This window comes from Melozone crissalis, unplaced genomic scaffold, assembly GCF_028551555.1.
Source record: "Melozone crissalis strain CALT ecotype California unplaced genomic scaffold, PUWL_Pcris_2 ptg000090l_1, whole genome shotgun sequence".
Taxonomy (NCBI): Eukaryota; Metazoa; Chordata; class Aves; order Passeriformes; family Passerellidae; genus Melozone; species Melozone crissalis.
In genome coordinates, this window is record NW_026535867.1 from 6,268,817 (window position 1) to 6,296,321 (window position 27,505).

General features: G+C 40.2%; 1 protein-coding gene across 1 annotated transcript in view; it reads left to right on the forward strand.

Annotated features, from left to right (window-relative positions):
• The first annotated feature begins 4,699 nt into the window (after positions 1 to 4,699).
• The window catches only part of TAB3 (TGF-beta activated kinase 1 (MAP3K7) binding protein 3), a 43,917-nt gene continuing 21,111 nt past the window's right edge, over positions 4,700 to 27,505 (forward strand). Inside the window, exon 1 of the mRNA XM_054291293.1 lies at positions 4,700 to 4,807. The gene's annotated coding sequence lies outside the window, so the exon portion shown is untranslated. The remainder of the gene's footprint in view (positions 4,808 to 27,505) is intronic.

The window sequence follows — 27,505 nt, forward strand, 5'->3', positions numbered from 1 at the left end:
CAAACTGTGTCAGGTGACATATTTAGGGTCCAACAATATGCAGTTATTTAGTCTCCACTTCATAAGCAGCAAAAGATTCCACCTAAAGATAAAGAAAGCAATAACATTTTTCACTGCACTTGGGAATATTTTCCATTTTCTCAGAGGCTTATTTTGAATTCTCAGTTTCACTATTGCAGGGTTTATTAGTAAGTTCCAAGACATCTTCTTTGAGCTCAACTTCTTGATCCATGAACCTGTTAAAACAAACATTTTCTGCTGCTACCTCAGTGACATGGCTGACACCAATTTGAAATGAAAAAATAACCAGGGTATCTAGCAGAGTAAAAACAGCTTTACAACAGCTTTGCAAACAGCTTTAGCAGAAGGAAAAGTACAAAGGGTTATGTGTAATTCCAAAAAGTTTTGATTAAATTTGGAATCTAGTACATGAATTGTGCTCTAGAAATTGTTTTTAGGGCATAGAATTCACCTTAAGTTGAGGAAAGACCAAGGATACATTCTTTAAATGTAATGAAATACAGAGAAGTGAGGCACACTTACAAACCAATGGCACAGGACTTGTTAAAGAACAAGCTGGCAGAATTAAAATTATCATAGAAAGGATATCCTTCACTGTGAGCTCCAGATCCATAGGTTTCCACCTAAATAATCCTGCTTAGACCCTGAATTCTGCAATTTCTTGAATACAAACTACCACAGGGTCAGCAGGACCTGACACTAACCCAAAGTACTACCACAGACCTATATATGACTGCTTAGATTTTATCCCAAGGTAATTTCCTTCCATAAGGAAAATAGTACAAAATAAAATGGCACCTTCTTATTCTAGTCACACGTTCCTCTTTTATTTTTCCTAAATACTTATAAATACTTAAATGCTTTAAGACCAAGAAATATAACTTTTTTTTTACTAAAACTCTGACAAATGGATGCAATCCATTCCCACACAGTGGGACTATATTCCCCTTTAGGCATCACCAAATAACTTATTTGGTGCATTTCAGTGACAAAACACCAACCATGGTGTAACAGGGGGATTCAAGACTCAGTTTACAGTGCTTACATTGAAAATTATGCTTTTGATTTGTAAATGGAGCTAAGTGAGTATAGGAACTATTCAGACAGAAAACCTATGGAAGGGCCATTTTACCAAGACATTTTTCTGACTGCAATTTCTGGGCACAAACATGCATAAAATTGCTTTCTTCCAAAATAGGAAAATGGGTCTCTTGGATTGTTGCTCATAAAGAGAAAAGGGGAGCAGAAATAACTACATTTTTGTTCTGCTTAAAAATTAATGTAGCATGGAATTTAAATCCAAACCTGAGGCCTTTCAAAAATGGGCAGTACTAACTGCCATAAGCATTAAATTAAATAAAAAATCACACAGAACCCCGGGGCATTTTCATCTAGAAGTTATTACAGAACTGGATTTAACAATGAATTCCATTTGACTTTGAGTTAACTGTCTGAGCTGCAAGTATTGAGAGCTAGCTTTCAAATTCTTCCTTGCATATATTGCATATTTTAAAATACAGGGGAAAAAATGGTGATTTATTTCAGAGTCCTGATACTGTGGTTGCCACACAGCTGTCTAAGAACAGCCCTGATTACTCAGTGCCAGCTCTCCTTGTTTCCAGCTGCTAAATCCCATTAGAAGCAGCTAAAAATGCATTAAGAGCTTTCCTAACATTCCTTTTCCGTATAATCAATTTTTGTAGTTGTCATATGGCTAAGAGACAGAAAAGCTGGATCAGCAATAAAATTAACTGCTTTCAGAGATGTGTTCAGCAAAGTTAGAACACACACAACCTTTGATTTCGGGGGTAATCAGGCACCTAATACCCATAAGGATTTTTTTCTTAAATTCTCGAGCACAGCCCTGGCTGTGCTCTGATTAATTGTGAAGTTTCAAGACCGATTAATTTCCCAGTCCCACAATCCTGCTCTCAAGCATACAACCAGCTAAGGGTAGATGAAAAATTCTGAGCATCTGCAATTTCTGTTGGAATTTCTGTCCTGCTTTGAAAGTGGGATAAAAGTCAGGCAATTGCTGGATTACAGTCCTCTGTCAGTCCATTACAGAGAATTACAGAGGAAAAGCATCATTTCCAAACAAAAACAAAGCACTGGTTGCTTCTGAAGTGAAAAGGAGCCATGGAGCCCACTAGTATGAAACTACAGGACTCACTGGAGGTGTAGTACAAGGACTTTACAGAGGGGCAGTGACAAAGTGACTCAGATGTTGATTTGAAAATCTGGAACCAACAATGACAGGATGAATTAAGACAGTAGCTGGAAAACACAAAAAATGCTGGAGAAGCCAGGGCCAGCAGGTGTAAGTCAGGCCACAGAGACTGTCATGTGCACAACATCAACAACTGTACCAAGGACTGTTTTTTACATTTTAAGTGAGACTACATATAGCTATGAGAGCTATTCATTGGCATCAACAGCACACACTCATATTTGGAAATCACGGATTTTTGCTGAGGAATATGCACTTCAGCATCTTGATAATAGTTCCAATCAGAGGATAAGAATCAAACTCTTTTAGATAAAAGTATTGTTGCACTGAGATCCTGTTTACTTCCAGTTTTGCTTCTCCAAAACGTTAGTCAGGCTTGGCGTGCTTCCAATGTGGGGATCAGAATACAGGAATTCCTTAATTAACTTCACACAACCTCTGACACAGGAGCTGAGGCCTCTGCACACGGAAGATGACGTGGAGAGTCAGTAATGGCAATACAAGACACACGTCCCCCTTGCACTTCCAGTCCTGTGCCAGAGAGAGACAGGAGGTGCTTACAGGTGTGACAAAAGCCAATCACTTGTTTTTAAAATGTTAAAAGTTTAATAGTAATAAAATGGTTATAAAAATAGTAATACAATTAGGGTAATAATAATTTGGACAATTTGAATTAGGACAATATGAGAAAATAGAGACAAAGAGTTATGGACGTCCGGGTACCTTTTTCTCGGCAGCACAAGCCCGAAAAAGGACACATGTTAACAAAGGATTAACCCTCAAAAGCAACAGCCTGTTGCATATTCATACACCTCATACATGATGCATAAATTTCATTCAAATACAGGATTCTGTCTGGTCATTGTCGACTTCTTCCTCTGAATCCTAACAACACCTTCGAGGCGGGAAGAAGTTCATTTCTTCTGATAAGAGGGCAATAAATTCCTTTTCTCTGAAAGATTTAGGTGTCCTGTGGCTGCTATCTTGCTGTGAGTCCTTTCTTTAAAAAAAACTATCTTACATAGCATAGTTTCTATTTCAACATTTTGTTATAACCTAAAACTATATTTAACACACTACTTAAGAGAATTAATACAGCATTACTTTCTAACACAACACATACAATCTTCATTTTAATATTTGCGAAAAGCATATTAAAAAATATGCATTTTTCACACAGGGCTCTGCATCTGCTCTCACAGGCATCAATGCAATGGCTTCTGTGGCTCTGAAACTGTAAAAAAGACAAAAAAAGAGACAAAAAAAATCAACACAACACAGATGCTGTTTAAACAAAGAAAAATACCTAAACACACACACACACAAATCCTCAAGAACACAAATAGTAGTCTTTATGATTTGTGAAAAGATGCTCTAAACCAGTTTATACTGGCATACAAACCGAATGTAATCTCAAGGCCCAATGCGTGGATGGAAAATCAGTGCACACCCACCAAACCATCTGCAAGGCTCTGCCTCAACAGGAAGATTTCAGCCTCCGGAGATGTCAATTAAAAGTTCACACTGGATCAATCCATATTAATCATAGCAGCGCCGAGTCCATCCTGCAAGCAGAAGGACCAAAAATATTACTTGGACTGGCACAGGATCATGAGACATTTGGGTAGGAGCACAGCACAGCAGCGTTTTTGTGCTCACAGCTATCCTGTGCCATGTAAGAACACGCACTGGAACAGATCGTCCATGGACAGCATGGAGTCTCCCTCACTGGAGCCATTCCAGCACCGTCTGGACACAGTCCCGAGCCTGGGCTCCGGGATGGCCCTGCCTGAGAGGGTGCCCTGAGCCGAGAGGCTGGGCCGGAGAACCCCTGTGCTCCAACCTGACCCATTCTGTGAACTGTGTAATCACTGTGGGCACGCACCTCATCGCTGCTGCCAATACTCAGAAAACAACACCTCAGTTCCTGTCACTGCCCAACCACGCTCAGGCTTCTCAAGAGAGGAAAGCCGAGGTCGAGGGTCCCCAGTCACCTCTGCCTTGGCTAGGGGGAAGTTTCGTTTAAATGCGCTGAGGATCCCCGAGTGCCAGGCAGGGGGAGCGATAGGAAGGAGCCCCAGCGCGGAGCCCCTCACACCGCCCTGGCTCCGCCCCTCGGTCCTGGCCCCGCCCTTGGCCCCGCCCTCGGGCCCGCCCTTGCCCCGCCCCTCGCTCGTTGCCGCGCGCCTTCGCGCCCCCGCGCCCCCCTCCCCACCACCGCTGCCTCCGCCAAGTCTCGCGAGAGCCGCGCGGCCCGGCGCGCGCGGGCCGCGCCATGTCGGACGCCGTTGGGCGCAGCCGGGGCCCCGCCCCGCCCGGCGGCCCCAGCGCCCCGCACTGAGCCCGGAAGCGCTTCCCGGCCGCGCTGTGCCCCGGGACCCGCTCCCTGCTCCCGCCGCCGCTCCCCGCGCCCGCCGGGCCACGGGCCTCTGCCTCTCCCCTTCCTCAGCAGGAGCGGGGGTGCCCCCGCAGCGCGGCCCGGGGCAGAGCCGGGGGGCGGGAATGCAGCCGCCGGAGCCGCAGCCGCAGCCGGAGCCGAGCCCCCAGCGCAGCACGGTGAGGGGGGGCGGTGGTGAGGGAGGGCTGTGCGGGTGAATTGGGAGTCGGGCAGGGCCGCCCCGCTGCCGGGGGTCACTGAGGGAGGCTCGGTGACACCCCCGTTCGCTCCCCCATCCCGGCGGGCTCTGGGTGTCCCCCTGGCCGTGCGGGAGCGGCTGCAGCCGTGCCGGGGGAGCGGACGGGCTGCCCGGGGAGCGGGGCTCTCCTGCCCTGCGTGGGCCCGGGTGTGGTGACGGGAGGCGGCTCGTGTTGATCCTGGCTCCTGTTTTGCTGCCGCACTCCCACGCAGCGAGCAGGGAAAACTTTGGTCTTTGTTTTTGGAGCCCTTTGGGGAGCGAGGCGGGCGGAGTGCCCGGGGATCCCGGGCGGGTGTCCCCTGAGCAGGGGCTGTGCTGCCTGCTGGGCTACTGATGCTGCTCTTGCTGCGTGAAAATAAATTCATTAATAAAAAGCAAATGGATTCTCAGGTAAACGCTGCCAGTGCCCCTTGGACATGACTGCAGCGCGATGCTGCTGCTGCTGTGCCTTGGCTCTAGAAATAGAAGGCCCCCAAAGGTAGCAAGGCCTTCCTTGGCTGTGCTCTGTCCAGAGTCTTGGCTTCAGGTCGGGTTTGAGATCTTATCGGCTGCTTGTGTTGGCTGTGAGCAAAATTAACTCGAGTTTCGTTTTAGTTGATTTTTTAAATGTAAGTGGATATGGTGGATGGATGCAGCTCTTATTTATACTGTTCTGTGTTAGTGTAGGACTGTGCAGTCGCTGTGCTTTTCCCCTTGTTCAAACATAACTTGTAACATGATATTGGCCCTTGTTTCCCTGGCTTTGGCAAGGAGAAAACAAGGAGAGAAAAGACAGTTGCTTAGGTGGTTTGGGAGTATCTGCACTTCACGTTTTGGTAGAGATTCCCTGTGTTCAAAAAAGTGGGATGGCTTAGATATGCCACACTTGGAAAGTAATGGAAAAACTTAAAGTAAGACCCTGTGTTCAAGTGAACATGCATGAAGCTGTTATGGAAGGTCTCAGTGCTAGCAGGTTTGAAGACACTATTCTTCAATTCTAAATAAATCTTGAGAGTGGTCAGGTCAACTTATCCAACTGATGTGTCAATATGTGTTTGTTATTTTTAGTGCTGGTGTTTACTGTGACAAAATTGAGTAGTATTTCTTTATGGGTTTATGTTCTCTAGCAGGTCCACCTGATCACTAAGATTTCCAGATAACTTAGTATAACAGAACTCTTAAAAGTTACAGGTAAAGCTTGCATGGTCCAAGGCCAGTCACTGTTCTGGTAACTTTAATTTTGTTTTCTAGCTCTTCAAGAAAAAGCAATTCTTTCTTCTGCCCCTTCTTAAGTATATTTTGCAGTTAACATATTTCATGTAAAAAGAAGAAATGTTAAATTCATTTCCTCTTTGTAGAGAGAGAGGAACAGGATTCTTAAAAATAAAGTATTTCACAACATTTGTTAAAACTTGCACTTTGTCCTGCCTTATGAATTCTGTCTGTTGACAGCAGCAATCTGAGGAGTGCCTTAACAACCTGTATTAATGTGTATATAGACTGTCTTTGTTTGTCCATAAAATTACCAACACAGCAAATTTTGCACACATTAATAAAGAACGTTAAAATCAGCATTTAAGCCTGCCTTTAATCTTGAATCTTTTGCTTTAAGCACAGGTAGCCAGCTGAGTATGATGTATTCTTATTATGAAATTGTACTCTTATTATGAAATTATTCTTTTATTATGTTTTATTTTCATCTTGTGTCATACATAACCTTTACATATAATGATGTCAGGTAAATGTAATGAAGGAATTGTGAAATCTGTGTCCACTCGTGTTTCCTGAATCTCATTGAGGCTCCTTTTCCTTTCCATGACTTTTCATCTTGAGGAGGACTGGATGAGTTGAATAGGTATTGTGAAAACACATCTGACTTTCAGGCAGCTTTGGTGATGTCTGTGCTGGTGTCTCTCTGAGTGGCAGAGTAAAAGGAAATCCTAAAGGGAAAAGACTGCTTTGGAGTCATCCAGGAGAGTGCATTGATGGGATTCTTTGGGTTATCTGGCAAACTCTCCTCTGTTCCCTCTCAGGAATTATGTAGGGCTTAAATGAAGGTTTGGGTTGTGCTGGTCTAGAGGCTTTCTCCTGATTTCAAACCTGTCATGATTCATTTTGTTTGTATTTGTAAATAGCATAAGAATCCTCAAAGTATGACCTGCAGAAGTATTCTTGGTTAGGGCAGGAGTTACATGGGTATGTACTGCAGTTCATAACAAATAGGAAACCTAAGATATTTTATTGAATTCTTACTCAAAGTGCTTTGTCTTCAACTGGGATGATTTTCAAATCCCTGCTTTCACAGCTTCAGTGTTTCAACAAAATCACCAACACAAGCAAAAGCCTTTGATTTACTTTTTTGACACCAAAGGTATTTTAATGATGATAGAGTCATTGAGTAAATGATCAAATCTAGTAAATTTTGGGTAACATCAAGTCTGAGTGTGTGCTTAGTCATGCAACTCAGCTGTGCTATGACACATTCTGCTCTGGGAGATCTGTGATGCTGCTGTTCCTCTGCTGTGAGCTGAGGTAGGTGCAGAGCCTGTGGGCTCACACATGAGCACAAGGAAAGTGTAACTGAAGGTGTTTGCAGTGGGAGTTATTTTTGTTATGTGGTATGGTTAAAAGGCAGGTGAAAAACAGTGTGAAACTGAGAGATACATAAAGTTTCATACAGAGCCTGAAACATGAGCACCTTTTGGGCTACTCTGGACTGCCAGATATGTGGTAGAAATATCTGTGACTTGTGGTTTTGCAGTATCTTTTCCTGTCCCTGTCTTTACTCTTAAGAGAAAAATAAAACTGAACTGAAAAATGTTGGTGCTACCTAGTGCAGTGAACTGATATTAGGGATTTACTTTCATACCTCTGGCAAAGTTTTCTCTTATTGTCACTTTTTTTTTCCAGGTTGGAACTCTTGGTTTTCTCTATAGTACAAATCTTCTCTAGGCTTATTTCTGTGTGGTCATAGTAGACTAAAATACTGTCCAAAAGGCAATATTGACTGTCTTGTTTTTGTGAGAGATTGAGAACTGCTTTGCAGAAGTTGCATGTGTGGTGATGTCGTGGTGCCAGTTCTCACGTGTGAAACTCTCTGTGAATGTAAAGATGAGTTTTGAAATACTTGTTTAGATTCCTGTGTGCAGATGTTGAAGGTGTTGGTTGAAAGCACTGCTAGAATAGGTTCTTGTAGTCTGCCAAACCTTCAAGTGTCAGAGTTGTCCTTTGAAAGGCTTTCAAACTGGCAATGTGCTCATAATACTTAAACAAAGTGCTCTCTCCAGCTCCAGGCAAGTGGTGCTAGTGTAGGTGGTTCTGTGGTGCTGAATATCCATGCTGGGTGTCTGTTCTGTGTGGGGAGGGTGGTTGGTCAGCAGCTTCTGTGCTCTGTCAGTGTTTGTGGCACTGTGGTTTGGTATCCAGGAGATTCACGTGCACAACTTCCAGAAAAACATCACTGGGGTGTTTTCATTGCCTTGAGAAGCTGAAATGCATGTCACAGAACTCAGTATGTGATATGGTGAGACAATGCCACTGTTCTTATTGTTTGGCATTTTTCTTGTTCATTTCTTCTTTCTGAAGATCAGTTATACCATATAGATCACAGTGTCTGTCTCAGCTTAATGGCACTGTGGAAATAACATTTCAATATTCTCTACACCCCATTGATTACTGTTTTGAATGTTTCTCCCTTTTCAGGTATTGTTTTAAAATAGCCAGCATAGCACTAGAGAGTAAAAATGAAAAATGCCATCTCTGTTGAGGTTATATACAGTTTTGTGTTTTTAAGAAACATTAGTTCTTCAGTTTCTGGTGGACTTTATTTTATTAAGGGCCTGAATTCAAAGTAGTGGTATTTTAAAAGCTTTCAATTACCAGGTTTTGTCCTAACCTGGCTCTTTTGTAAGGAAAATCACTGCTCTTTTCAGAGAGTTGTTTAAAGCAGGGGGCTTTGTAAGCAAATAGCCAAGGGAGAGAAGGGAGGGAGGTCATTGTGCTGTGGCAGTGCTGAGCAGCCTCCCTGTCACTGCTCAGGCACAGATGTTTTCCTACCTGCATGTGGGCTGGCTGGTGCATCATTAAGTGTTTTCTGGAAAACACCCTTCAGCAGATTCTGTTCAATCAGTCTTGTTCCACACTCAAAATGAAATACTTTCTTTCAAATGAAATTGCATGTCTGCTAAAGTGTATATTAATTTGAAAAGTGGATCAATTTATGTGAAATCGTGGTTGATCTAGGGGCAAATGGAGAGTTTTTAGAAAAAGAAATTCTGTTACTATCAGTATTTGTCTTGGATGTTGTGGCAGGGAAAAAGCTTGAACAATTTAATAAACTGCATTCAGTATTGACTGTTTCTTACCAGATTTGGTAAAAAGAACCACAGCAGTGCTGGTATTTTAATCTTGCAGCTTTATGCTTCAGCATTTTTCTATTCCTTGGTTGTATTCTGAGGTGATTTGCCCCCAGGTCAGCTGTTTGAACAACTCTTCCTGGTTTACAGTGCCACAGCTGCATTAGAAATTGGCTGGCAAAAGGCTTTGCTTGTTCTAGGTATGTTATTTGTCACATTACTGTAAATCCTCAGGTGTAATTCTGTGTCTTCAGTGGGGAGTTTGTATACTTTGGCTTGACTCAAGATTTGGGCATTTTTTCTTAGCACTTGAAAGAGTTACAGATTTGTTCTGTTCTTCCATGTTGGGCATTGGATCAATAATAATTGATGAATAGGAGATGAATGGGTTTTGTTGCCTTTTTTTTTTGCCTAGATGTTGTGCAAGTTTTGAAAGAAATATAGAACTTGGCTTTCATATGGGTGTTAAGATCAGCTTGCAGAAATAGTAGGCCAGGTACTAGGCTGTTGCAGAGCATTGCATTAAAGTGTACCTGCTTTTTTTTCTTGGAATTCTTATCTTTATCTTGAAGGAATAGTAATTCTTGCTGTAATCCTGCTAATGCTGGATCAGAAATTACGTGTCTAGATAAGACAAAGTGTTAATTTGGTACAATTTCTCTGTTGCTTCATATTTGCTCAAAAATACAAATAGGTTAAATTTCTACTAGCAAGCATTACAGCAAATATCTTCTCACTGCTGATTTGAATGTGTTAAAAACTTTTAAGTTATTTGCTGGATATTCTGCTGAAAAGTCACTTTATGTTCTTTCCTGGTAAAAATCAAGTTTTAGCTGCTGGCTGATCTGGACATTTGCAAATTGGACTTCAGTAATTGCTGAGTAAGTGTTGTAGCTGAATTCAGAACACTTACATGAAATTTTATTTTAAAACTTTTGTCAATGCTTTTGTACATTACCATGGATTTTTTTCAACTCATTAGTCAGTTTCAAATGGGCAGCACAGGGGAACAGGTATTTTAGTCTTTTATCTATGCTTTGTTTCCTGCTGTTCGGGCAGCATCATGAAAGTGTGGTTGTAAAAATGTGCATGCTGTTCCAACTTCATGAGCATCAATGTTTTATACAGGTGTTTCACAACAAATCTCATTGTTGGGCTGAATGCTTCATGCATGGTAAGAACTTTTTGAATAATTGCTCAGGAATATGTTTGTAGTTTTGTACTTTCTCCTGCTCTTACACTCAAGCTGTTACTTTTCAATGTGTACTGGTTTCAGTAGCAAGCAGTGACAATGAGAATTATCCCTGTTTACATCCAGCTTCCTTCTGTGTTGGTTTGAGTTCATTGGCACTTTCTGGAACAAACATGTTTTAATTGTTGTTTTCTTGGAATATCCAGTTTAAAGGAAGAGAGGTCAGACAGGGAAGAGTTTGTACCACATCTGTTGCAGCTGAATTAAGTTCAGAAATGGCAGAATGTAGGTTCTCTTAAATGAAATCTGCCTCTTGGCTTTTGAAACCCAGCCTCTACATGCTGTAAATGCTGCTTTTGCTTTAAAGAAAGTTCCAAGTCAAGTAAATGTTCTACCTGCCAATCCCTTTCAAGCTTTGGGAGTTGAGGTAAATGAGGCTGAAGGTAGCCTTAGGCCTAAGAGAGACCTGAGTAAGATCAGCTATTTTGGTCTGTCTTTAGAAATCATGATCTACTGTATTAAAAAAAAAAGGAGAGAGTCAAAAATCACTTCAGTGTTGAAACAAAGTTCCTTGATTTAGGAGTAAGAGGTCTGTAAGAGGGAAGTGGCTTCTGTAGAGGACAACTTGACGTTTTCCACAGAGAAGAAAGAATCCTCTCAACAACTCTGTGCAGCAGGTCTTGATGGTCTGAGTTCCATCAGGTGAGTGACACCTTTCTGTAGCAGTGTGGTCACTGAGGCATCTTCAGTGATCTCTGTTGCTGTTACTCATGGAGGCACTAGGACCAACAACACAGACATTTCTGGTACTGTGATAAACACTACTTCTATTTCTGTAGGAACACTCAGTCACTTGAAAGCTGCTTTGCCTTAACTGAGACATTTTTTTCTGTAAAAGTTGTAGCAAAAATTTATGACACTTCTCCTAAGAGCATATGTTACCCAAGATGTGATCAAGGCATGGAGGCTTGTGCTGCTTGGTTCTTATCTGTACTGTTCAGTTCTTGGGTTTTGGTTTCACAGATCCCAGGGCAGTTTGTTCTCATGTCTGTCTGTTATGGACAGGTTGAGACCCAGCAGTCAGTGGTGGACTGGTGTCTGCAGTCTGAGGGAGGATTCCTGTCCTGGAAACACAGAGGAGATGGAAGAAGAGCTCCTTCTTCTCTTACCTTTTAAGAAATCCATATCTTCTGAAAGAGAGGTTCTGCTCACTCTCCTCCTGGTTGGATGAGGTGGAGAAAACTTCTTATTGCCATTCCTGGGCTCAGTGAAGCCATGAAGCCACACACCACCTGTGGGTGTCAGTTCATGGGCTTGATGGCTCAGAGAACTTGCTGAAGGGGGATTGGTGTTGGGCAGCTGACAGGAAAGGGTCAAAAGAACTCTGACTCCCTTCTGTGAACTGAGTTTTAGAAAGATCCCCCAAAACCAAGCAGTCCTTGTATGCCTTCCCCCCACCACTGAATCCTGTTAAAATCTATACCACAGATCATCGTTTTGTCCTGCTTCCTGTAAAGAAGTGTAAAGAATGAGATTCTTAAGTCTCTAAATGTCTCATTTTTTGAAAGTTTTGAAAGGTAAGGCTTTTGTGAGCTCTAAAAGAAGAGGAAAAGAAGGAAATAGATTTAAGTGTTAGAATTTCTATGATTCAGGTGAGAGGAAAGTAGTTATGACATTGACATTTTGATATGCTTCTTCTTGTGTTTTGATTATGTGCTAGAACACAGATTTCAGGAAGAACAAATGTGTCTTATGTGAGGAGTTGTGTCCTTGTAGCAAATTTCTGCTTTGGGGTTACTCTGAATAATTTCTCTTGAGTATAATCCTTGGATTACTCTATCCACTTGACAATTCATGGAATATTTGAGTTTAAGCTTTGCCAGTAGCCTTACTTAGTCAGCCTTGGGGTAAGGATTATAGGTATTTTGAATTAGTTCCTAAGTTTTACTTACTCAACTTTTTTGCCCCTGTTGGTTGTAGTGCCATCAGTAAAAATGGTTGACTGCCACAGGCTCATGTAAGCTGCACTCATTTTTTAAGTTAAACTATTTATGGTACAGGCTTGTTAGTCTGTTCAGAAAGTGAACGCTCTACATACTTAAGGGGAATGCATTTAGACTTGCTTGGGGCTTTCTTTTGTCTGCTTTTCTGAGTTTGGTTTTGTTTTGTTTTTTTTTTTACTGTACTTGGTTTTATGGGGATTGAGGGTGGTGTTTGTTTTGTTTTCCCAGCAAGTGTATGGTGTACTTAGACTTGCAGGGCCAGTTATTTCCGTGTATAGTAGAATTTGTGAATTATGTAAGCATGTTACATAATCATAAATATCTTAACTTTCATTAAACTATAATAAAAGTCAAGCAAGGAGAAAAACTTAATGCTTGGGGTTATTTGTTCAGAACTACTAATGATCCCATATTCTGTACTAAGAGCATCTTACTTGTTTGGTTTCCTGATAGCCTGTACAGTGTGGCAGAATGCCACTGGAAGACTGTCCAGTAGACAAATACTCTACCAAAAAGCTGGATTTTTTTTTCAGAAAGTGTTTTGGTGATTATTTGAACAATGCATTCTTAAAAAGCAGTTTTAACAGCTGTATTGCATTTGTAGTAAGCAGTATTTAATTTGGGTTCCTTTAATGGTTAATGATTTTACTAGCTATGAAAAAAGATTACTTAAAGATGAAGTGAGTTTGCTAAGGTGCAGACCTCAAGGTTGAATTATAATAGGTTTTTATTATACATATATTCATTCAAGTACGTCAAATTTGTGTTAGCTTTATTAAATACTCAAAGATGAGTAACTTCTGAGTATATTACTGTGATTGTAAGTCTTTCTGCAGAATAACTTTTCAGCAGGGATCTGTCAGGATTGCAAACTTGTCTTTAGATGTGTGCTTTAATTCTTATATGATGCTGGATCAAACTCATATCAGTTCTATGTATCTAAAAATTCTAACATTTTTCAATCACATATTTGTATTTTGTATAGTCTGTCCTGGCTTTTGGATTATTTTCTCTGTTCTGTGCTTCATATTTGCTAATCCCTGAGATTCATAACTAATCTGGTTTGATGGCTTTGTTTTTCCTGTGGTCAAGGCTAAGAACTTTTCCCAGTTCTTCCAAATAAAAAAGCAAATGAGGATTCAGGAAGGCAGGTTTTCAGGAAGTTGAGAACAATCAACACTTCTCCAAGGTTTAGGTTTCTGGCTTGCTTGAATATAGATCATCTGCATTTCAAGGAGATGCTGCTTTTTCTATAATTTAACATGGAAGATAAGACTTGTATGAATCTTCCTTGTTTTCAGTGCCTAAATCACTGGGTAAAGTGTGACCAACCAGAATTGCTGGTTGCATAGTTCCTTGTACCTGTGAGGTTCCTGTGAGTAGCAGGAAAACTGCTAAATGGAATCAAAGAGTTCAGCCTCAGACTGTGACTTGGACTGCTTTCTTAGTGAGAAAGTCTAATTTCCAGTAAGTTTTTGTGCTTTACCTGAAGGAGGAGTCTGCTCTGAGGTCTTTGTGGTCAGGTCTCATCCTGACACTTTGGTCTAACGCTTCTCTCTCTCACCCTGGCTTCTGTCTCAGAGTTTTGTGTCTGTCTCTGACCCAAGATACTGGGGGGGTTTGAGGGGAGTCGGGGAGCTGATCCAGTTTGGGTGAGTATTTAGTGTTTGTAAATCAAAGTTTAGCTTTAGTGATGTCCATGTCACCATTTGGTCTCTAAATTTGTGGTGATGTGTTGGGAGGAGCAAGCATTGAAAGGAAAGGAGAAGCCATTTTTTTCTTCAGCATTATTGTGTTTTTACTGGTTTGAAGTGATTATGAAACAGCCAGATGAGACTTCCTTTGTGACAGTTTCTCTTGAGGAAGCACCCAGAGTGTGTGCTATTGGAGAGTATTTTATGGTGAAAAATATTTCCCTAGACAAAGATTCCCACCACCACCCTAGCTTATTTCCTGAAGTTAAAGGGTTTCTCTGCCTCATACGCACTTGTTTAAACTTTTCAATGTTTTTTCAGTGTTCAACAGCAATATCAAAACTGCCTCTCTTTTGCTGGGGTTGCTGTTTTCTTGTTGTTTTGATTTGTGACTCTGTATGCTGGACAGAAAAAATGATGAATTTGGATGTTCAGTATTGCTTTTCCCTTGTAGCTGCATATTTCTGTGCCTCTGCATAGAAGGGAATTAGATTGCAGCCCCCATGTTCCTAGTCAAAGTTTGTAAGAAGCTTGGTATTTGAGGGCGGTATGTTTGTAATTTTTGGTGTATTTTTTTCTCTTCTGTAAATTATTCTGCACTTTTGATATTTTTGGTGTTTTGTTGTATGTTTTTTTTTCTGGAAGTTACATTCAATAGCATCTTAGTAGTTCTAATATTCCAGAATTCACTGCTAAGTTGTCTTTTTACTGAGTTCCAGACCAGTCTAGGATATGTTTGTTACATATTCTTCATTACAGATACATTTGTCTTATGCTATTAATTTAAAAACTGCTTTTAAAATGTAAAATACATTTGGCAGTTCTATTTTATTTAGGTAAAAGCAGTTGTATGAAAAATTTTGTAAATTAGGAACACATACTTTTGATTTCTAGTAATGAGATTTCCTTCAAATATTTGGTTCTTATTTGAAAATAATAATTTGAATTTTAGAAGTTACTTTTTGCATTTGAGAATTTTTAATGGAATTTTATCATGCTTATATGATTTTTTTTCATTATATCATTGAAAGTTTATAAAATGCATAATAAGTAGAAAGTCAATACTACAGTGTTTGAACCTGTGGCTTAATCATGCGCCTGTTTGGGGTTTTTTATGTGTTTGTATTTATTCTGGACTGGATTCAGTTGGATTGAGCATGTAAAACTACAGAAGGAATGTCTTTACTCTTACAGGTACTTGGGAATGTGTTATTATAAAGGCACTTCCTCATTAGGCTGTTTTGTCTGTGGGCTGTGTGCAGTTCATTAACGTCTCAATTACACAGAAAGTTCCTCCTATCAAACTGAATGGTTGGGTGTGGAAATCTGACAAATAATCAAAGTAATAGAGATTATTGTGTACTTGAGGAAGTATGTACAGAGCTGAATGTGCATTGTCTTCTGCAAATGTTTAAATTTATGTGAAATTTACTTTTAATCCATTTGAAAATTAGACAGAATAATAAGATATTTGAATTAAGAGTAACTCCATAGGCTAAACTGTGCAGTCAGTAATGGAGAATTAGTGGGTGTTGAGTATCCTAAGTCTTGTGCTGTGTTCCCTGTCTGGAGCCCTTCCTGGAAGGTGGCTAAACCAGAGAATCAGTAAGGTTGGATGAGATGGTGTGATAATGTAAATCTGGTAACTGGAGGTTCTTTTGATTGTGGTTCTCAGGTAAATATTGTTTTAAACAATTTCATCATTTTTCAGCCAATAAAACCCTCAAACTTTAAATAGAACTGAGTTTGGTTCACCATAATGGAAAACAAGTGGTGTGCAAGTAATGAAAATGAGCATAATTATTTTTGTATTGTCTGGGATTTTTTAAAGCATGAATTACCTTTGTTTTTTTAAAGCTGATGCCGAATCAAAGAACATGCTTCTCTGAGGTACCTAATTACTTAATTTGCATATTTCTCCAGCAGTTAGAAGAAACAGAAAATCTGCATATGATTTATAGTCAGACTTAACAGGTCTGTTGTGGTACTGCTCAGCTCATCTGGCCATTCACATACTGAACCTGTAGCATTGCTTTCCATCCTGTGGGGGAGGAATGACTCAGAGCAAAATCAAGTAAGGCTTGTGCTTAAACAGCACTAAAAATGTCAAAGGTTTTCATCTCCCTTCTCTCCTTTCAAAGCAGAGAACCCAAAGCTTACACTTGAGTCTGGCTTGTGTAGATGCTTAGAGCTGAGTTTGTTTGCAGTAATGTTGTGAGAATTCTGAAGGAGTCATTGGGCTGTTTGGTGAAGCAGAGGGTGTGACTGCTTGTGCTGGGATTTTGGAATCAAGGCATCACATTACAGTGTTATTTTAATATAAGCTGGTTAGAGGTTTTTTTATTCAGAAATGTACAAATTTCTCACTTTGTGCTCCTTTGTCCAGGGCTGGCATTTCGTGTCACTTACTGACCTCAGGGGGATGCTCTGGTGGCAGTTCTGCTTGGCTGGCCCACGGGAGACAGCAAGTTATTTTAAACTTTAGGTTTTTCTGCTGTCTAACCTCCTGCTGTATATAAGACTGCATTGCATTTGTGGGAATATAAGACCTTGATTTTTTTTCTTATTTTTCCCCCTCTATGTTTTCTGTACGTGATTCCCCTCTAAGACTGAGGGGAGTTAAATGACAAGATTGGCTTGAAGAGGTTGAAATTCTTGGTTACTGATTGAAGAGCTGGGCATGCCCCACATTGTTGCTTTCTACAAACCATATGGACACTCCCAATTCTTACCAGTAAAGAAGCTGGGACATTGGTTAATACCACATCTCTTCCTTTGCTGCAGTATCCAAGCAAAGGAAACCACTGTGATATACCAGGTGAAAGAAAGGTTTTTGTGTTCTGGTAGTGCATCTGAAACACTCAAATTGTTGGGTGGGTGTCAGTTCCAGTATTCTGTTCTGATGGGGGTGAAGAGCCCTGAGCACAGCACAAATACCAGAGCAAGCTCAGTGTAGTGTAGAGAATGTTTCAACAGTTCTTCAGCTATTGCTTTACTGAGTTACCCACAAAACTCCATAAATCCTGAGAGAAGAGCAAGGTCTATTAAAACAAGAAAGAAGGACATGGATTTTGGAGGCTGTACCTACCTTCAGCTGCTGGACAGCATCTTTTTGATTTTGACGAGTGAAATAATCCAAACCTCTTCAAAAGAATGAGTTGGTAACTATTTTAGATTGAAGCTGCCTTTGAGCCCCAGTGTTTTTTTCTTCTTCTAAAGCAGGATTATGAGGATAGCTTCCTAAAAGGGAAATGAAATCAGTGCAGTTTATCCTACCAACCTTAATGGAGTACAGTAAGGCAGATCAGAGTGGAAATGATTTGGCTTTAGAGAGATGCTGATTGCTTGAAGTGTTTAACTTGCATGTGTAACTTATATTAGGAAGGATATTTGTAATGTAGAATAAAAATAAGGTATTGTAAAAATACCTTGAAATGATACCCTTGAAATTGTGAATAGGGACTTTTGGGTGAAATGCTTTGAAGAGTCAAGTACTACTTATTCCTGAAAGTTCCAGAACATGAGCCTCATTCATTTTGTCTCATATTCAGATTTTATACCTTTTTTTCAGTATCTCTACCTGATGAAAGTGACATTTACTTGTAACTTCACCATCAGCCAGCTGTGTCAGCTGTGGCAAGACTGCCTGGTAGTCAAGGACCTCTTTCCCCTCTACTTTGTATCCTACAAGGCTGATTTTATAAAGCCACGGGGTTGTTCTTGCTATAGGTTGCAGTCACAGGCTCTGTGAAAGAGCATCCAGCTCCATCATCACAAAATTGATCTTTTATGCTCAGCTGTATGTAAAAAGTTACCCATGCTCCAGCCAGGAATTGTGTTAATCTCATCACTTGGATTTGAAATTTTCTGGCCTCGTGTCAGACCAACAAAAATAAACAAATGTTATGACAGATGACCTGAATACTGCCAACCTGCCTTTGTAGGCAGTGTCATTGAGTAACTGAGGTGTCCAGACTGCAAACACAGCTTTGGTTTAACCTCCCAAAGTCATGGCTTAGCCTTGGACAGAGAGCTAATGTGTGGGTTTTAGGAGGAATTTGTGCTTCTGTGTAACTATAGCTGACCTATCAGTGATTATAATTCCTTCATCTTCCAATTTAATTTTAGAAAAATAAGGAAATTAGAATAAATGTTGGAGAAAAGCCAGTTTAATATTGTACCCAGAGTGCACAGAAGAGCATGAAAGTGATTTGACAGTGTGAAGACTGCTGCATTATTAGAATAGAATAGAATATTCTAGCCATAAGTATTGATTGTTTTTTCAAATATGCAGGCTTTGGATACTACACTGGGTTGGGAACAGAAGAATTTACCAAGTAGCTATTAGAGTTTTAATTTGGCAGAAGCAATAAGTACAAGAAAAATAAATAATAAAAATATATTAACAAACATATACATACACACACATGTATAAATATAGTGCAAAGGTGTCACTGCCCATAGCAGTGGGTTTGGATTTAGGTAATCTTTAAAACCCCTTCTGACCCAACCCATTCTGTGACTCATCCAGAAATTAGTTTTGTTCATGAACAGGTTTAATGTGGGTGGCTGCAGTTTTTCAGCTGTTACCTGTGGTTTCGCAGGTGTTAAGCCCACCTGGTTTGGAGCTCTCTGTAGGAAGAGGATACTCTGAAGCTTTCATGAAGTAAAGATACTGGATACTCTTCAAGGTCTGAAGCTGTACACGAATTTTGGCAGGAATGCATTTTAGGATGAACAACTGTATTCATATTCTAGTCTTTCCATTATCTCTTTTGGCTTATCCCATTTCTGGCCAAGATGACAGAACAAGTGAATCTGAAATAATATTGAGACTCCCTTATAGAGATTTGCTGTTCAAGCAGTTCCACAGACAGGACAGCTATAGCTTTATCTGAGTGTTGATTAAACACTACCTTACATACCAGTGCTTCTTTTTGCAACAGATGTAACATATGGAAAGCTTATGGAAAGAGGGGAAACAGCTTTCCTTTCACCAGACTTCTCTTTTTTCATTTTTTGTATCCTATTAGTATTTTTAATAGGTAATGCTGAAGTTAGTGTAGAAAGAAAGCATTTGAAAATGTCTGCATTGTGTAATATCTAAGGCACATCTCCCCAGAAAGTCCATCTGGGTCTAAGATGAGATAAAATAATGTTAATAGAAGATGATTGTGGTCTGATGTTGCAGAACCTGTCTGTTGTAGAAACAACAATCTAATTTTAAGGCATTCTTCCCTCTCTGCCCCCAAAAGCAAAAAGAAGAAGAAAAAAAAGATGCAAAAAGCATAACCTAGGATGTATGTGACATCTGTATATATACATATATAGCTCATACATATACATGTCTGAAAGTATTTATGTTGTTGGCTGATTATATTTTATTTTACAGCCCGAGGATGTTGGGCACAGCAGTTCTGACCATGGCACATGGTTGAGCACCTCTGCATGTACAGGTGTGATCATGGATAACCTCAATGTGTCAATGTGTTATATTGCAGTAAACATAAGTAAATTAATATAATGTGGTGTGTAACCTCTTTATGTGACTGTCTTGCAACACTCCCATGAGAAGGTGTTCATGCAAAGACTTGTCAGGAGATACCACAGAATCAGCAAGGTCCATGTTAAATTTCCTTATGTTAACAAGTTCTGGAATGATAAAGACAGGCATGCTGTGTAACTTGTTCATCATATTTTATAGCAATTATTCATGTCAAAGAAATTTACACAGTCAGGCCACTAAGGTTTAATTCTAAACTTTAGAAATGGAAGGTGACGTTTTCTGCTTTAGTGAGTATGGTTCATATTTTTCTGTACTGTTGTTCTGTATTAACTCCTCTCTGTCCATTGTTTTTTTCTCTGTCAGCCTTCTTCCTTTTTGTTCCTGTTTATATGTGCTTGTCTGCTTCCCTGCTCAGTTTCATGTGTGAAGAGTCATGTCCTAATCAGTTTGTGTTTGCTGGGGATCCTGACAGATGGTTCTGCCGTCCCCTCACTCCGCTTCTTTCTAATCTAGGGTTTTTCTTCTAGTTTCAGTGGCCAATATGAGGAGAAGGCTGATGGTCATCAGGCCACAGTGTTGAATGTTTTACTTCCCAGTACCATTTTCTCCTTTCTGCACTGGCCATGCTGGGTGTGGAAATGTAGGCAATCAAGTGTGCAGGCAGTCTGCAATTGATGTTGCTTTTTGCAGAGTTGTCACTTACATGGGCTGCTAAGAACTTACACAGGTCACATACCTTGAAATTAGTGGTAATTACTGTCTCTCCTGGTTCTGCAGGAAAAGGAATACTTCTACTTTATGGATAAATATACTTTTTGATCATAGGACAATGTAAATGTTTAAGACAAGGTGTGTTACAGAAATTGTCTGCATCCTGTAAAGCTTTTCCATATATGCAATTATCAACAAAGTAGAAAGCTTTGATTCATTGTATTGAATATTGAATATTTCCAAGATTTGTCACAGAAGAATTAGAGACTTAACAGAGAAACTTGACTGGTCTGTTTATTTTAAAGTGTTGTTTGCAGCACTACTATGGCAAGCCATCACAAAAGACCTACAGGTATTTGAGAAGCAGGAAACCTGATATTTAAACAGTTGATTTAGAACTTTTGTCCTCTTCTTTCTGCTTTGGTAGTTGCTTAATTCTAATTCTTCAAATTTTAATTGAAATAGATGAAATTTCCTGTTGCATAAGTGATTAGATTTTATTTTTCAAATTTTATGTTATTATAACTCATCCTATTGCTGGATTGCAGCATGATTGACTAAATGAATTTAAATTTTGTAGTTATTGCACATCTTTAGCTCGCTCTGAGAGGATGGCCAAGCTTTTTTCATAAAATTGTTTTCTGAGCCACCCAAGTAAAAAACTGGTTAAAAATTCAAATAGTACAGCCCTGAATGTGTGAAGTGCATTGGTGCCTTTTATAGGAGTACCTGCAGCCTTAGACAATCAGTGTGTTGTTGCTTTTATTCTGGAAATGGAGCTTCTTTCAGATTTATTGATAACAATTTGTTTGTTTAGAGCAGTCATTTTTAATAGAGAGAAGCCCAAGTCAAAGTGAAAAAGTAAAGTAAGGGGTGCATTTAGGCTAATTTTGTGACTAGCCATTGAAACATGTAGCAGCTGATTTATGAGTGTAGGTAACACCAAAATTTTACAAGCTCAGTGTGAGTAATCCAGATTTGATGGATTGTTTCTTTGGTTTGTTTTTTTTTAAATTATTTCTCTCTTGAGACTTTTTGCAGCTTCTGGCTTTAGTGAATTCTTACTGATCTGAACTTCTGCAAAAGTACTTGCAGTGATTCATTTTGTAGAAGCGTCTTGTGGAGAGACTTTTGTTTTACTTATAAAGATACCTAAGGAACAAAGCCTGTTCTGTATATTTTACAGGTGAATTCAGTACTTAGCAATGAATTGTCATGTAGGAGTAGGAGTTGATGCTGAGAATCACCTTGTGTAGGAGCTACAAAGCTCCTCAGCCTGGAACAATACTGAATTCCTGTCATGCTGGTCAGGATTCAGACTGGTGCTCTGCAGATAACTCAGTGTCCGTAGCAATATTTGGAGACATTGCTTCTTTGAGGAGTCTTAATCTCAAACTTCTGAGAAGGAAGCTCACTTTCTCAAACAGATTGTGTATGAAATGATATTCCAGTACTTTTGCACTTTGTTAGATCAATTCTCTCCCGTATAAACCTCAGCTTCTAGTAGTTGTTAAACTTGGAAATATGAAGAGCAGACTGTGCTTAAAAATTAAGAAAAAGCTGAAGTTTGTGATCCATGGATCTACAATAGATTTCCTCCAATGCTTTATAGTATATAATCAGTTTCACATTTTCTTGTATCCTTTCTGGCTCATTTTGATTCCCAGAATAGGATATCACTACCAAAAACGTTTTGCATCATCATAAAACTGCTTTTATCAGGGCCAACACAGAGGTTGATGAGTTAGGAAATCTGACAGTGTACTGTTCCCTTCAGGATTTTTCCCTGCCACAGCCTCATTTCAAAGGTGTTCAGTCAGAAATCATAGATCATATGTCCTCCTAAGAAAGGCAGTTCATTGTTCTCACAGGACTCTACTTCAGGATTGTCTGTGAGCTGTACAGGCTCACTTGCATTTGCAGCTTGTAGTTGTGCCTTATGTTCTGCAGAGCCCTTCTGGAAGCTGGTGTCTGTGGCATGGTAGCATAATTCCTGAGCTATTCCCCTGCCTTGGAAACTTTCTCTTCTGTAACTTTGCTCTGTAGTGAGAGCTGCTTCTACTTGCTCACTGGAGTGAGAAAACCATCAGTTCCTTCAAAGTATTTTCTGCTGTGATGCAGCTTCTCAGTGTATGAGAGGTTTAGAGGAAAGATATGGGGAGACTTCTTACCAAGGTCTGTCATGACAGGATGAGAGGCAGTGGTTTTAAATGGGAATGCAGTAGAGATTGGACATAAGGAAGACATTTCTGATGAGGGTGGTGAGACTCTGGAACAGTCTGCCCAGACAGGTGATGCTGTGTTGTTAGCAGTGTTGTGGTTCATGCTGGACAGGGCTTTGAGCAGCCTGGTCTGGTGCCCCCTCAGCAGGGCTTTGGAACTGGGATGACCTTTGAGGGTCTCATCCCAACCAGACCATGTTGTGACTTACTTAGCAGAGGAATTACTGGCCAAGAACCTCTTAGCTACTTCCCAAAAGGAGTATCATTGTTCCAGTTAATTAGCCTTCTCATTATCATTTAGTTTTTACTGTTTCCTGGTGTAATGCAGTTATTAAAAGTAAATTCTACTTTGTGGAGGTTTGACTTGTATATGGGATTGGGATGAGTTTCACCCCTTTTGCTTCCAATGCAATTAAATAAATTATGTCTCTATATAAATATTTAGTTGGAAAATCCAAGTTTTTGATCCCTCATTGCAAGGACTTTGAGGTGCTGGAGCATGTCCAGAGAAGGGCAATGGAGATGATGAAGGGTCTGGAGCACAGTTTTCCTCGGGAGCAGTTGTGGGGGCCAGGTTTAGCCTGGAGAGAAGGAGGCCTCAGGGGTGACCTTGTTGCTCGCTTCACCTGCCTGTGAGGAGGCTGTAACCAGGTGGGGGGCTGCCTCTGGCCTCAAGTTGTGCAGGGGAGGTTCAGGTTGGATATCAGGGAAAATTTCTTCTCTGAAAGAGTGGTTAAACATGGGAACAGGCTGCCCAGGGAAGGGAGAAGTCACCGTCCCTGGAAGTGTTCAGAAAATGGGTAGAGGTGGCACTAGGTGATGTGGTTTAGTGGGCATGCTGGTATTTAGTCAGAATTACACTTGCTGATCTTGAAAGTCTTTTCCAACCTTAATGGTTCTGTGATGTAGATGGAAGAGAGAAAACAGTAACTGTTTTCTGTTTCCACCCCCTACATCTCTGCTGACACACTGGTTAAATGTTTCCAAAGGCCAGGATACTGCCTATATACCAAATACCAGTTCATTTCAATGTTGATGGCCCATAAAGATGGCAGAGTTAATTAAAGGGGGAAAGGCAAGGCAAATACCAAGGCACACAAAACACATGCTTAAGGGGGAGCAGTGATTGATAATGATTTTTTGAATTTTTGTAGCAACCTGTGTCATTGACATGCTTGTGCACAGCTTACAGATTAAACCCTTTTATGCTTCAGTCATGTTTCTATGCACTGTCACTGTTTGGCTAGAAATGGGTTTCCTCTGTCCAGGTTTATGTTACCTCAGAGTTAGATATTGTTTTTATGTGATACAGACACACAACAGTGTATCACAATATTATTTATTTATAGAGTCTGTGGGAAGAGTTTCAAACATGGATAAAACTGAGCACTGCTTAAGTTTAAGCTACTGAGGAAAAAAGCCCCAAACAAGTGAAGGAGTGATTTTGCTGCTCTACACTCCTTTATTGTCCAAGTTGATAATATTCTGATCGTGCTGACTTTAATGATTAACGTTCCATTTCAGTACTCTGAGCTGTTCTAGGCCATCACATGACACATCTGGGTAACTGTTGTATGGATAGATGGGCAGGATATGGGATTGTCAGGAGAGCTTGTATAACTTTGCCATAAGAGATCAATTGGTCAACAGTGATAGCTTGTCTGCTTTATTTTTAATTTCATTCTGCTGTATACCTCTTTTTTGTGCTTCACATTGCCTTCCTGCCATCCAGGGGTTTTATGGTCTTTTACACAAGTGAATGACTGTCCATCAGAAGACAGCTTGCCAAACCATGAAGCTGTGGTTTTACTGGCACAGCCAGTCATTCAGAACAGTGTCAGCAGCATGCTGAGCTCAGCTTTAAACATTGGCTGCTTGTATTTTGCTTTGTTGAACTTTATAGTCTGTGTGAACTGACAGAATGTCTTTAAGTTCTGTTGTGTCCTTCCTCCTGTGTGAAGCAATACAGTCCCAAAGATGTGGGATGTATAACCTTGTAAATAAAGAAAACTTCTCTTAACAAATAGGCATTCTAATTTCTGAGGTGGAAAAGTTGTGCCTAGCTATATATAATCCTAAAATTTATTTTAGCTGGACAGTTGCGGGGAAAAATAATCTTTGGGGTTTCTCTTATATTATGTTTATACAGTGAGTGTGTGAATGAAGATGGTTGTGAGGAAAAATTGCCCTTGGCACTGTTAAAACACTTTAGTTTCTTGTATTTTTGAGATTTTAAGGTCTTCTAGCTGGCAAGTTTTTGTGAAGGTGTCACATTACCATAAAGTCATTTGCCTGCCTGTGCTGCAAGAGCAATCCAGCGTTTTAGCTGGATTGATGTAAATGTTGTGATATTTGTGGGATTAATTAATTGGTTTTGCTTATTTGAATGGTTAAATAACTGCAAACTTAGTGTAGAAATCTGTTGTCTTCCTTTTCAGTACTGGAATTAATAGGTTGTGATGATTTTTAACAATTACAGCCAATGTAATTTTTGACTGCAGGTAGGCACCTTTGAATGTAAGGTGACAGCGGTTCTAGAGGCTGCTCAGGGATTAGAGGTGGGATTACATGATTGCATCCGCAGCCAGGTCAGATGCTGGGCATGTTTACAAGGCTATAATTGATGCCTATTAAATAATAGGTGTGTGTGGGATGGGATGTTAAAAACCACATTTTTGCATAGTTAATCCTTTGTGTGAAGCAACTCAGTTTGAATTTTTAACTTTAATCTTAAATGTCATGGTTCTATAGAAGCTACTTTACAAAAATGTTGCTCTTTAACAGCTTTTCTGCTTGCAGTCGCTGTAGGAAGCACCACAATAATTATACACCTTAACATCTACTTGAGTACTGAATTACAGAAGTGGAATTGGGATGTGATGATGCAGTAATGGCTGAAATCATATTTATTTGTTAAATTGCAGTAGTAGCTAAAGCCCGAAAGATACTATTACTCAGTCTAATAAAGTGCTTTCTAAATATGTTGTCTGAGCTAATTAGTCTCTTGTCTTCTCATGTCTTACTGTTGGCAAGCAGTGTATGGGCAGTATCCTGGCCTTTGGAAATATTTAACCAGTGTGTCAGCAGGTATGTAGGGGCTGGAATCTTATCACTCACTAGTGATAAAGAGCTGCTGCCTGTAATCAGTTGGTCTGCCACAGTGCTCACAAAGAGTTTTTGTAGAGCATAGTGTTAGTATTGCTTGGATGGGGAGCCAGTGATGATGGGGAGTTGGAAGTGTGGTTTCAGTTCTGACCTGGTACCTGGTGGTAGCATTGGGGCTCAGCTGACAGGCAGCTTGCTTGCAGTGCCACAGCATGGTCTGTGCTAACTCCAGTATTGGCAGCGCTTGGTAAAGCCCCCATCCTCATTTACTGCTGTTTATACAAGAACAGCTTTTGCTACAAATCTGCTTCAGGTGAAGGTGTCCTCTTGTCATCAGATTAGATGACTGACATGTGCTGAAAAGCAGGAGGTGGTGTGGTGTTCTTGGTCCTGTGTCCTTTTCCCCTTTTTACCTTTTCATCTTCCTTTGTGCAATGATGTGATGTTCAGTGGGTATGCATTGTGCAGAGAAAGCTTGTTAAACTAATAAAAAATGCTTGGTTTGGGTTTTAAACTGTTGTAACAGGTAGAGTTAGTACAGTTGAGTTTACTGAGGGTGAGAAGAAAGGTGCAGAAAACTGTTGAGTTTTATGTGAGTTGTAACCAAGGAGGCTGTGAGGGTGGTGAAGGGTCTGGGGGAGCAGCTGAGGGCTCTGGGCTTGCTTAGCCTGGAAGAGACTGAGGGGAGACCTCGCTGCAGTCACAGCTTCCTCCTGAGGGGAACAGGAGGGGCAGGCACTGATCTCTGCTCTGTGGGGACACTGACAGGACCCAGGGAATGGCCTGAAGCTGTGTCAGGGAGGATTAGGTTGGGTATCAGGGAAAGGTTCTTCACCCAGAGGGTGGCTGGGCACTGGAACAGGGAAGTGGTCACAGCACCAAGCCTGGCAGAGTTCAAGAAGTGTTTGGACAATGCTGTCAGGCACAGTATAACTCTTGGGGCTGTCCTGTGCAGGGCAGGGAGCTGGACTTTGATATTCCTTGTGGGTACCTTCTGACCCCAGTGTGTTTATGATTCTGTAAGCTGATTTTTTATTTTTGAAAAAAATTGATTTTTTTCTTCTTACACTTCAATGTCCTATTATTATTATAAAACTTAACAATTAAATTTAAATTAAGGCCTAAGAAACTGTCTTCCAGGTAGCCTCTTTTCTGGAAATTCACTCAGTAATTTCTTAATTGTTCCATACATAGTAATTGTGTAAGTGCACATCAGTACATAAGTTATACATTTTCAGATAGTATTGATTTACATAATTAGTATTTACTGACATAATTTAGTTTCAGTTGGATCTTATTCCTGATGATTTAGGTGTCTTTATTTAAATTGATTTGGTGCTTCAGAAATGATGGTAGCAGAATAGATTTCCTTCTCTACACATTTGAACAGGTCTTTGGGAGGATCATACTGTAGTAGTTCTGCTTTTTTATTTACTCTTTCAGAAAAGAGTCATCAGTTGGCTGATGGAACTATTGGTTGTTTTGTTAACTCATATACACAAATGGCTTAAGGAAAAGATTAAATGTACATATCATTTGGGCATGTAAAAGGTGTGAAAAGGCAAATTACTCTATTTCTTTAGGACTTGAGTCATGGTTTGCTTAATCCCTGAGATTCATTGAGTGTCTCTTGAGGTCAGCTCTGCTTGTTAACACAGCAGGACCAATTCTGTGACAATATGCTGTGGTTTTGCCATTAGAACTGCCATGTGTTTAACACTGTTAATTTATTCCATCTTTGTGAGATGCTTTTCATCTGGAGTTTGGGTACTCTCAACTCCTTCCTGAAAGCTACAGATGAAACAGCTTGTTTTCATTTTGACTTTTAGTTTTTGATGCATCAAACTTTCA